Source organism: Canis aureus, chromosome 34 (genome assembly GCF_053574225.1).
Source record: "Canis aureus isolate CA01 chromosome 34, VMU_Caureus_v.1.0, whole genome shotgun sequence".
Lineage (NCBI taxonomy): Eukaryota > Metazoa > Chordata > Mammalia > Carnivora > Canidae > Canis > Canis aureus.
This window is the reverse complement of record NC_135644.1, coordinates 26,658,987-26,671,644: the sequence shown is the minus strand read 5'-3', so window position 1 is coordinate 26,671,644 and position 12,658 is coordinate 26,658,987. Positions and strand designations below refer to the sequence as shown.

Here is a 12,658-nt window from a genome sequence, read left to right as displayed (position 1 = left end):
ACAAAAGTTGAAACACAGGCAAAACTAGTTTGTGTTGTTCAGGGATGCATATCCAGTGGTGAAAGCAGAGAAATGATTCTCACAAAAATTTGCTTATACAATTCAGAGGCTGAGGGCTGATGTTAGGGTAGAGCCTGAGGGGGAAAGTATGGGTCAAGGCTCAAAGAAATGGACTAAGAGAAGCACACAGCCAGGGACTGGGGTGAGGCAGAAGTCTTGGAGAGGAGGGGGGAAGAATTACATGGTGTGTGATAGACCTGGAAGGACAAATAAGATGCAGATATGGAAGATGAGGTGAGTCACAGAGGAAAGGGAGCTGAAGCACAGCAGCAGGCCAAGGAGGGGATAAACTGGGGTCACCACAACAAGCTAGGGAAGAAGGAGGCTACCAGCTGGCAAGAAATGGGCACAGGCATATACGGTTGTTGTTATATATTAACATTTCATACTATCATCTCAAGCCTGGCTGACTGCAAAAGCCTCCAAATGGGTCAGCCATCTTTTTCCCTTGCCCCTCTAGCCTATTCCCAAATCAATAGCCAGGGGGATCCTGTTAAACTGTTTATGTCAGATCATGTCACTCCTTGTTCACTATAGCCAAGTATTCTCACTTCTGTTCCTCAACTATAGTAGGCAGTCTTGGCACTTGCTACTCCCTTTGACAGATTTGTCTGTTACCTTTCCTCTAGATAAATAGCTTTCTCTCTCAACTCTTTCAGGTTTTTACTCAACTGTTTTCTTCTAAGGCCTTTCAATGACAATCCATCTAAATATTCAACAGCACACATACCCCAGTTTGTATCACTCTCTCACTAATACTTACTACTCTCTTGCACTATATATTCTACTTATTTACCTTGGTAGGCATTGTGACTTTTATTAGAATGTAAGTACTGACATATATACAAGGGTTGATATTTATGAATCTTTTTCATGTTTGACTCCCTAGTACTTAGAAGAATGCCAGTATATACTCAGATTAATATTTGTAAAATGAATGAACAAAGAATAAATAAACAAATCCATCCATCTAGTAATGAAAGCTAGAAACCTGGGCACCTTTTGTTCTTTCATTTCCATCATTCAGTCTTGTCCATTTAATTTTCTAAATATCCCTCTACCCCTTCCTTTCCATCTCTATTTCCATCGCTCTAGTTCAAACCACTGTCATCTTTCACCCAGACTATGACAATACATAACTGACTTCCCTCCACTCCCCTAGTCTATGTCCCATAAAGTCCATCCTCCCCGAAACTGTCAGATTGATCTTAAAATATGTCGATATTCTGCTAAAACCCTTCGATGGCTTCTCATCACATACAGTGATTACAACTCCAGCTCCTTGACATTGCACATTCCTGTAAGATCTAGCACACACTTACCTTTCTAGCCTTCCTCTCATTACTCTCTGGAACACAATTTACAATCAGGAAACACCAAAATGCTTTTGTACACTAATATATTTTTTATCTATGGGAGACTGTCTCAGTCTCGGGTTTAGAATGTCTTCCCACTTCTCACTTTACCATAATAATAAACACCATTCTTTAGGATTTAGTTCAAATGCTTGCCACTTCCAGGGTTTACTATTGTTGCCCCCTATGCCCCCCATACCCTCCTCCATTATCCCATAATTTTCATATGTACTCTCCTATGACCTCACACTCCATAATAACTATATTTATACACCATTGTCTTCTACTGGAATCTAAGATCTTTGTGTGCATCTTAGTCATCTCTGTATGCCTAGTGCTCATATTAGTGCTTGGCATAGGCAGGTGCTCAAAAAATATTTGGTGATTGAGTAAATGAGTGAGTTGTGCTATACATAAAAGTAATTTTTATAATAATCACTAAGGAAATTGGTAACAAGCAACTTGTGTCGCTTTCAAATACTCAAGCATTCAACATATGTCTTTTACAAATTCCATCTTTTGTGAAAGTAAAGAAATAGGCACAGAGCCCAGAAGAATCACTTTTAACATGTCTCTTATGGTTCTTTCATGCCCAGAAATTTGATTCTCTTTATTATAAATGCCTCAGGCACCAACAGATCATTTTTCTCATTTTTTGTTCAACTGTATCCCTTCGCTACTCTGCCTCTCTCACCCACAAAAAAGAACTTCCAGTGAACCACTATAACCAAACATAACATTTGTTATAATAAGACAATATAGGAGAAACTCAATATACATTATTTTAGACATTTGCAAAATGGGGATTTTCTCAAATAGTCCTCAGTGAAAATAGGCTAACAGGAATTCACTGGATAAGATTCAGCTTCGTAACAAGAGACAAGCAATCATTATGTTCAGAGAACTAAGTGCTCCATTAGGTAGAAATATACCTATATACCATAGACATCACAACAGAGATTTCCTTTAACAACTAACATATTTAATTTCTTCATTATTACCTAGAGAGGTCTATGAAGATACATGGCACATTAAAAAGATGCCCTCATCTGTCCGTTTATCAACTGTTAATCCTAAACTTGAAATTCTTTTGATAAAAGATTTCCTGTTCCATCTAGAGCTAAGAGCAAGGAACCAGGACTAGATTTCTCTACCCAATTATCCTCTCATTCACTGCTTAAAGTTTCCCAGTCAAACAATGCCAGGGTAAAAGGGCAAACTATAAAAGGCATACAGATCTGCCCTCTGAGTTTCTAGTTGGAGAAAAGTATATATAGTAGCCAGAATAAGCTTTATAGTTATGAAAACTACGGAGATTGTCTCAAAAAGACTTGGATGAGTTAATACCACAATACCATACCATACCGTTTGATTTTAAAATGCAAAATATTGGGGCTTCTGCGTGGCTCAGCTGGTTAAGCATCTGCCTTGGGCTCAGGTCATGATCCCAGGATCCTGGGATTGAGCCCCACATGGAGCTCCCTGCTCAGTGGGGAGCCTTCTTTTCCCTCTCCCCCTACCCTTTCCCCCTGCTTGTGCTTGCTCTCTCTTTCTCTCTCTCTCTCTCATGCTCGCTCTCAAATAAATAAGATGTAAAAAATTTTTAACATTGAAAAAAACATAAAAGCCATATGTGAACAATATGAAATACAAGCAGATTATCAGAGAATATAAATGGATAAACAGGATTCTTCTCCTTGCACTTTTATTTTTATTTTTTTTAAACATATACTTGAGTATAAGTTGGGAATTTTTTTTTTAAGATTTTATTTATTTATTCATGAGAGACACAAAGAGAGAGAGGGAGAGAGAGAGAGAGAGAGAGAGGCAGAGACATAGGCAGAGGGAGAAGCAGGCTCCATGCAGGGAGCCTAATGTGGGACTTGATCCTGGGTCTCCAGGATCACGCCCTGAACCAACAACGGCACTAAACCGCTGAGCCATCCGGGTTGCCCCCCCTAGCACTTTTTAAAAATAAAGTCAATTTTATACAAATACAACTTATTCAAGGGTATATAAAATCAATATTGGGCTTTTTGAGTACCTATTATGGATTGTAACTGATGTTAGGCATTAGTGATATAAAGATGAATAAAAAAATGTATCTTTCACTTGTTGTTTAGAGTCCAGCAACAGATATACAAACATTAAGTTCAGATGGAATAAATGTAATGTGGAAGGGGAACATGGGGAGAATAATGTGGAGTGGGGGAGGAAGAGCACATATGCCTACTGCAATACATGTAAAAATTAGATCTCCAGAGACAGTTGCACTATTAATATACCATTATATATAATGTAAAAAGACCCAGCACCCCTTATACTTACCTATATATTAGGATGTGCCTGCCATAAGAAACTACTAATATTCAACCTTTTCTGACCTACAAAAACAGCAATTTGATATGATTTAACCTGTGAGTTTCAGGACAAAGTTTCATGTATTTGTTATACTAATATTTGGTCATCCCATATCAAGGGCAGGGTGAAGAGGCATGGAAAGAAGAGTAAATGGCACCAAAGGGATGAGAGAAGCTTACTATAGAGAGAAACTGACTATAGTCATCGTTTAACCAAATCTATTTTTTTCCAGAGTTTTCCCCTAAAAGACAATAGACAGCTCTTCAAGAGAATGATGTGTCTCTGAGGGTCCTGTGTTTGTTCTTACAGATAATAAGCTTTTGTGAGAATGTCTGAAGCAGAAGTAGAGTCTTAAGGAGGCAGGGACCCCAAATCCCTTGCTGATAACTCATATCCATAGTCTGCTGTTTTTTATCCCTCTTATTTATTCTCCCCTTTTTTCATAGTACTGACCTCTTAACTAGGGTGGGACATAAATCACCTGAAACAGACCACATTGTTCACATTGCAGTCATGTATGGCAGGTATTAATAAGTGCTTCATGAGAAGCTAAGTGGAATCAGGGTGCAATTTCTGGAAAGTTAACTTGAAGCGAAGTGGCCTTCTCTGGCCTTCTTTTCCTCTTCCTGCTGATTAGGAAAGTCCCCCATTCCCCAGTTCCTATAGTTTTTTCTTTGCAAGAAGATTGTATAAATGAAACTACACACTATGTCGCCTTTTGCATCTGGTATTTTTCACTTAGCATAATACCTTTGAGATTTGTCCATGTTGTTGCATATTTCAGTACGTATTACTTTAATTGCTAAGTAATAGTCCATTGTATGGAAGTATCATAGTTTATTATCCCTTCCTCAGTTGAGGGCATTGGAGTCTTGGAGTTGCTTCCAGTTTTAGCAATGACAAAGCTGCTGCACACGTTCACTTACAGGTTTTTGTGTGAACACAGGTTTCCATTTTAAATAAGTAAACATCTAGGAGTAGGACTGCTGCAGGACTCGATCCCAGGGAATGTGGTAAGTGTATATTTAATAGCATGAGGAACTGTAGAAATGTTTTATGAAGTGACGCTATCAGTTTGCATCCCCCCAGCAATGTGTGAGATTCAAGTTGTCCCACATCTTTGTCAATATTTGGCATGGTCAGATTTTTTATTAGACTTTTTAATAGATATATAGCGATAGCCATTGTTGTTTTAATTTGGATTTCTCTGGTGACTAATGGCATTGAATATCTTTTCATGTCATATTTGCCAAATATCTTTTTTGTGAAGTGACTGTTCTTTTTTATTGAGTTGTTTACTTGTTATTAAGTTTTGAAAATTCTTCATTAACTCTGATGTGAGCCCTTTATGATATATGTAATTTGCAAATATTTTCTCCTAGTGGGAGGTCTGTCTTTTTATTGTCTTCACAGTGTCTTAAGTTCTTTATTTTTCTAAAGATTTATTTATTTGAGAGAGAGAGAGAGAATGTGAGCAGAGGAAGGGGCAGAGGGAGAGGAAGAGAGAAGCAGACTCCTTGTTGAGCATAGAGTCCAACAGGGTAGGGGGGCAATCTTACCACCCTGAGACCATGACCTAAGCCAAAATCAAGAGTCAGACACCGAAGCAACTGAGCCACCTGGGAACCTCAAAGGTTCTTAATTTTGAGAAAATCCAATTTATCAACATTTTTTCTAGGGATATTGCATTTGATGTGAAGAAATCTTCCCTATCCAAGGTCAAAAAGATTTTATCTTTTACTTTTTCATGTTTTATAGTTTTCAGTTTTACATTTAGATCAATGATCCATTTTGAGTTAATTTTTGCATAAGAGTACAGGTATGTATCAAGGTTCATTTCTTTTTGCATCCGGATATTCAATGGCTCCCACACCATTTGTTCGTGAGACTACTCTTTCTACATTGAAATGACTTTGTATCTTTGTTGAAAATCAATTAAGCATAGATATGTGGGTGTATTTCTGGAGTCCCCCTTCTGTTAAATGAGACACACTTAAAATTTTCTTAATGTATGTACATATATATATTTATGTATGTATGTATGTATGTATTTTAAAGACTTTATTTATTTATTTATTTGAGAGAGAGAATGCACGACAGTGAATAAGCACAAGCGGGATGAGGAGCAGAGGGAGAAGCAAAGGGAGAAGCAGGTTCCCTGCAGGTAGCCCAATGTGGGACTCGATCCCAGGACCCCTGAATCATGACCTGAGCCAAAGGCAGATGCTCAACCACTGAGCCACCCAGGCGTCCTTATGCATTACTTTTAATAGGAATTTCTAAAAGGCTGGATTTCGTAACCCCAAGTTGCGGCTTCTTCTCTTAAATTACCCAGTCCTTGTGATTATTTTGCCTAAAGTTATAATGCATAAACTCACTCTAAAATGCAAACATACAATATATGTCACAACAAGTATCCTCATTTGTAAAACATCTTATGAGATGTATTTTAAAGAACATTGAAAAGTACAGCCTCTTTAGACTTTATTAAATAGACCTCAATGCAGACAAATATGCTTTTTAAAACTAAGACATTTTAAGAGTAGGGCTAGTTTGACTATTTTACTTGGAACTAATACATAGATTCATCAAGTCCCCAAGCCCTGTGGAATTTCAATTAGCTACCTGCCAAGAGCCACAGATAGCATAATATAGCTGTATAGAGGAAATACCATCTGCTTCTGTGAACAAAAATCACTCTAGTATTGATGCCTATAGTTCCTCAGGGCTCCCTTGATTCTGCCAATATCATACTCATGGTTAACCACAGAGGACTTCTCTGTGAATGTCCCCAACTGCAGAGACTACCTTGATTCTGCCAATATCATACTCATGGTTAACCACAGAGGACTTCTCTGTGAATGTCCCCAACTGCAGAGACTATAGGGAAACCAGTAATGCAAGGGATTCATCAATAACACTGATTATGCCGATGGTGCACGGCACAATTAACCACACTAAGACATTCATAAACAAATGCCCTAAATTGGCAGAAACTACTGAATCTTGATAGTTCCTGTGATAAACTAGACATCTAAGTTTTTCCAATTATATTGTTTTTTTTCTTTTCTGATCAAGGAAGCATGTAATGTGAGCATCATTAATGCCCAAGAAGAAACTTCCTTATCTCCCATTACCAAGGAAAAACTCCCTGAGATGATATCAGATATATAAATAGAAATTAATTGCAACTATGGAAATTGATAGATTGTTATCATGTGGTGAAATTAACTTTTCCTTTTGTCATCTAGTCACTCAAGCCATGTGACTTATGGGTAAGCTTTTATTGGCCACCTCTCTTTTAAGATGATCCTATATAGAGTCTTGTGTACCTATAGAAGCAATTCTAGCTTGAACCAGGTAAGTGCTGGGTCATTATTGATTCTGACTTCTGTTCATCTTAGCCTGCAGTCAGCAAGCAGACAAGTGAGAATAGCATAGCAGAACCCAGACATCATCTATCTGGGTTTGAGTTATTAGGTGCATACATCAGAATCCACCCTACTTAGTTCAAGAAGGAAAGTGTGAATTGCAGGGAACTTCACGTCTTTGGAAGGGTCAGAGAAGCAAGGTCTAGACTAAGCTTCCAGTAATAACATCTAGAACCACGTAACACAGACCTGATCAGGTCATATTGACTCTGGCATGACTGGAAAGTTGCTGCCATCATGACTGATCCCAGGACATGCTGCTTTTGCTGTTGTTCACACCAACAAGATGTATCTCCATGCCATATCTGTCTCTTCACATAACTCTCTTTCCCTTCACCTTTTGTTTCAGTAGTTTGATTACCATGTGCCTCAGTATTATTTTCTTTGCATTTATCCATCTTGGGGTTTGCTAAACTTCTTGAAAATATACACAGATGTTATTCATCAAATTTGTGAAGTTCTTGGATATTGTTTCTTCAATACTGCCTGTATTTCATTCTCTCTCTCCTCTTCCTGGGCTTTAATTACATGTATATTAAACCTGTTTGCTATATTCCATATCTCTCTTATGCTCTCTATTCTGCTTTTCATTTTATTATTTTCTCTTTATGTGCTTCAGTTTGAATATTTTCTGTTAACCTGTCTTTAAGTTCATTAATTCTGTCTTCTGCTATGTCTAATCTGCTTTTAAAGCTCATCCAAAGTGAAATGAGTCAATCAGAGAAGGACAAACATTATATGTTCTCATTCATTTGGGGAATATAGATAATAGTGAAAAGGAATAGAAGGGAAGGGAGAAGAAATGGGTAGGAAATATCAGAAAGAGAGACAGAATATAAAGACTCCTAACTCTAGGAAACGAACTAGAGGTGGTGGAATGGGAGGAGGGCAGGGGGTGGGGGTGACTGGGTGACGGGCACTGAGGGGGCCACTTGACAGGATGAGCACTGGGTGTTATTCTGTATGTTGGCAAATTGAACACCAATAAAAAATAAATTTATTATAAAAAAAAGAAAAATTGGAAAAAAAATAAAGCTCATCCAAGGAGTTCTTAATTTCAGGTATTATATTTCCTATTTCTAGAATGTATTTTTTCGGTCTTTTTTAAAAAACTAAATGTTACAATTAATTCCATCTTCATGATTACAGATATTGCAAGGCTAGGTGGGTACACAAGGCAAATAAAACAAACTCTTGTCCCATTTAACCAGATGCAGCATTTTGGCAGTTTTATGATAATATAGGTAGACCTAAATAATTGACTTGGGCTGAAAGCTGGGAATAGCAAATCTCTGCAATTTAGGATCTTCTTCCATTGTTACTCCAAGGATCTTAATTCCTAGGAGCTCTGAAAGGTGTGTACTGCGACATTCTTCAAGCTTTCACACCTTAATCAGAAATCTGACACCTTTTCTTAAGGTAAGGAACTCTTAAGGCTGTCTTCCTCTTGGCTAACCCAGTCCACCAGCAATCTTAAAAGTTGTTATATAAAAATAAAACCATGTCCCAAGCATTGATTAGAACCATTGTGCTGGGATCCCTTTTCAGAGCCTTAGCTCCCTGAGAGAAAAGACAGATCCTAACCAGTTGCTTCCATAATAATAATAATAACCCTGATACAATCTACCTAATGTCCTTTGAAGCAAACTCAAGAGGTCAGGCAACCCTGATCATCCTGACAAGTTTAATCAGTATTTACACACAAAGGATATTTAAAGCTGATCCTAGACCAAGTATTGCAACCATAATCCCAAGAAATCATTCAGTTTTAGCAGGTGAAGTTCCAGCAAGATGCCACAGCACAAGTGAGAAATCATCTCAAAGCAAAGAGTGATGGTTCATCATCTTTTACAAGTGAGAGGAAATCAAGGAGAAAAGAAAACTCCCTTCTGAACTCCTCATCAATTCAATGGCTATTTTCACAGCCTTAATTGATGAAATCCAGTGTCCTCAATTTCCTGATTGGAGGAGTCAATTTTCAAGGTGACTGTCAAGTTCAAGAAGAGCTTTCAGGCTTTTCTTTGCCATGGCCCATGAGTTCCAGTCCTTCAATGGGAATCTCCTTCTCCTTTATTGCTTTCTGAACACACTGCTGAGAGTGCTTGAAGAGGTCGGTGCACGGATCTCTGGAGCCGTCCCCCTTAAGGAACTTCTCCGCAAACCAGGAATTGAAGCACTGGTTGTACTCACGCTTCATGTCGGTGCAGGCCTCCCCTACGCTATTCATGGCAGCGGAGGCCTTTTTTATTGGTCTTTTAACTACAATGTCTATATCATTTCTGAGTCTGTTTTATTCCTTGATTATCTTTCAGTTACTTTTCCTGTTTCTTTGAATGTTTAGCTATTTTTACTATGTGAATATAGGGCTCAACTTCAATTTTTTTTTCATTTCAAGAATTTTATCTATGCACTTTATGTCCAATGCCTACAAACAGGTTCTTAAAAAATATTTTGTTCAGTTTTTATAGTTGTTTACCATTTTCAACTATTCTTTATCACTGAAATTGGACCTCAAAAAACTTCCTACTTTTAATGAAAGTACCATTTACCATCTGATTTGTGAAACCTAAGTCCAAGTCTGTTCTCCATCAGCAAAGGAGCCTGAAATCTGTGAAGAGGGGACTTTGCAAATGGAGTTAATGCTATGAGAAACTATCAAAATGTGAAAAGCATGTCCAAATAATATTTATTCAAAAAAGAATCTTCTACCCTATTACTATCTGATTTTGTAACTACTATGGCTTCTTGATAGGTAAGCAATCAGCTAGAGGTGGGATAAGGAACACAAAAGTAAGATGAAGTGGAGAAGAGTAGAAGACTGCCTGGTAGCTTTATTCATGCCTAAAATGTACCTCGGTTTTATAGATTACCAGGTTTTATTTTTAAAGCCACATTTGAGAACAGGCACCCTGATGTTTATAGCAGCATTACCAACAATAGCCAAACTATGGAGAGAGCCCAAATGTCCATTAACTGATGAATGGATAAAGAAGATGTGATACACACACACACACACACACACACACACAGGAATAGCAATAAGTCAGTGAGAGAAAGACAATTATCATATGATCTCACTCATCTGTGGAATTTAAGAAAGAAAACAGATGAATATATGGGAGGTGGGGGAGAGAGAGAGGAAAATCAACCATAAGAGACACTTAACAACAGAGAACAAACTGAGGGTTGACGGAGGGAGGTGGGTGGGGGGAATGGGATATATGGATGAAATGCATTAAGGAGGCATTTTTTATGATGAGCACTGGGTGTTGCCTGTTACTGATGCATCACTGAATTCTACTCCAGAAACCAATATTGCACTATATATTAACTAAGTAAAATTTTAATAAAATAAAATAAAAATAAATAAAAACCATGTTTGAGATTTCAGCATATTCAATATTGACAATTAAGACTTATACGTTACTTCTTAATGATTTTGCATATCCACGTACCTGTTTCTACAGCTAGCTTTCTCATAAATAAGGTAGAAAGAAGATAGTGAAAATAGTACTATATCAGGAGGTATTGAGAAAAAAGAGGGGGAAAATGCCTACGGCTTATTATATACTTCATTTCAGCAAAAGTTACTGAGTACCTACTATATTCCAAGCATTAAAAATCTGTGACAGTTGCAGGGAATGGTGGATTGGGATGGGAGGTGAAGGCATAGAGGAGTTGGAGGAAGTTTATGCTACTCAAGATGAATAAGATGAGGTTCCTGCTTACATTTGTGTAGGAGACAGAGATTGTCCAGTGTGCCATAATCACTGTCAAATCAGGGTTATGTACAAGGAGTGATTGAATCTGACCAAGGACTCAAGAAATCTGCTACAGAAGCTTCTGCTACCTTCTGTAGCAGGTAATTTAAGCTGAATCTTGAAAACGAGTGAGACTTAGCCAGATGAAGCAAAGTAGGAGCGATATTCCAGGCAAAATCAATAATAGCAGGAACAAATGAAGAGTAAGGAAACAAAATGTTGTATGGTGCAATGGCAGAGGTAAAGGGGGAGTGGGTTACAAAGGGTTTTACATTTCTAAATAGTAAAGTGCGAGGTTTAAGAAAGGAGGCTGGAAAGTGAGTTGGGGCCCATGTTATTGAGGACCTAGAAAGCTATGCCAAGAAGTTTGGCCATTATCATAAACAAAGGGTGTCACTAAGGAGTTGTCATCATGGGAGACCATAACCCTAATTGTATTTTAGATAGAGCATTCTCCCTATCTAAAATTCAGAAGGGCAAGATGTGAAGCATAGCCATTAGAGCATGATTGCAAGAGTCCAGGGACAATGCCCAGGGCCCAGTGATAGGAAAGAAGGGGTAGAAAGTTAAGAGATAAAATGTCCAAAGTTGGTAAATGGCTATGGGGGTGAGGAAGGGAGAAGAGGAAGCTAAGATAAGATTCAAGAAAAGAGTGCAAATTTACTGGAGGGAAACAAAAATTCCTATTTTGGACACAGGCTTTGAGATAATCAGTATGTAGCTGGATAAATGACATTCAAGAGAGAGAGGCTCAGAGATGGGAAAAAAGATTTGAGAGTAATTAGCATATAAAATAGGTAAAAACATAAGTGGGGTTAGGAACCTGTGAAGTAATGAGAGAGGGGCAATGAGCAAGGACAATAAATTTGAGGATACCAGGGTTTTAGGATTGTGCAGGCAATGACAGATGCACAGGCAGACTAAGATATGGCAAACAGATAATATTTTAGAAACCGAAATAATACTTTAGAACAGAGTGCTTGGTCAACAGTGAGAAATGGTCTACCAGCATAAGGATGGAAGAGCACTGACAGGATTAGATAATTGGAAGGTCACTGGTGACTTTGGGGAGAGAAGAGAATCTTGGTAGAGTAGAGAGGTCAGAAGTCCTGAGAAAATATAGATTATTCTTTCAAATGGTTGATTTCAAAGAAAGGGATAGAGATTAGAGACTTCCCAGAAGCTAGAGGATAACTTGGAGTCCAGAGAAGTTTTGATTTGAATAAGAAAGACTTAACCATATTTATAGGCTGGGAAAAATGCAGAATAAGAAAGAAAAATCATAATAAAAGGAGATAATCAGTAGAACCACGTTCCTAAAGTGGTTTAAAAGGTTTAGAAAAGGTTTAGAGTCCCAAACACTGCGGGAAGGACTGGATAGGAGTATGCAGAAGGCATCACGTCTTGGAGGAAAGCAGGGGACTAGCATAGAATGGGGTAGGAATTCAGGACCTATCTCACACTCCATGACTTCATTTTATTTTGTTTTATTTATTTTATTTACTTATTCATGAGAGACACAGAGAAAGAGGCAGAGACATAGGCAGAGGGAGAAGCAGGCTCCCTGCAGGGAGCCTGATGCAGGACTCAATTCCAGGACCTCAGGATCATGACCTGAGCCACTGAGCCACCCAGGCGTCCCTCCATGACTTCATTTTAGTGATAAAGTAGAGGTGGGTTGTCTCCTGGG

General features: G+C 38.2%; 1 protein-coding gene and 1 pseudogene across 15 annotated transcripts in view; both read right to left on the bottom strand.

Moving 5' to 3' along the window:
- Nucleotides 1–12,658, bottom strand: part of CCDC148 (coiled-coil domain containing 148) — a 281,532-nt gene that overhangs the window by 165,993 nt on the left and 102,881 nt on the right. The window lies entirely within an intron of this gene.
- LOC144304696 (TP53-regulated inhibitor of apoptosis 1 pseudogene) lies at nt 8,311–9,434 on the bottom strand (annotated as a pseudogene).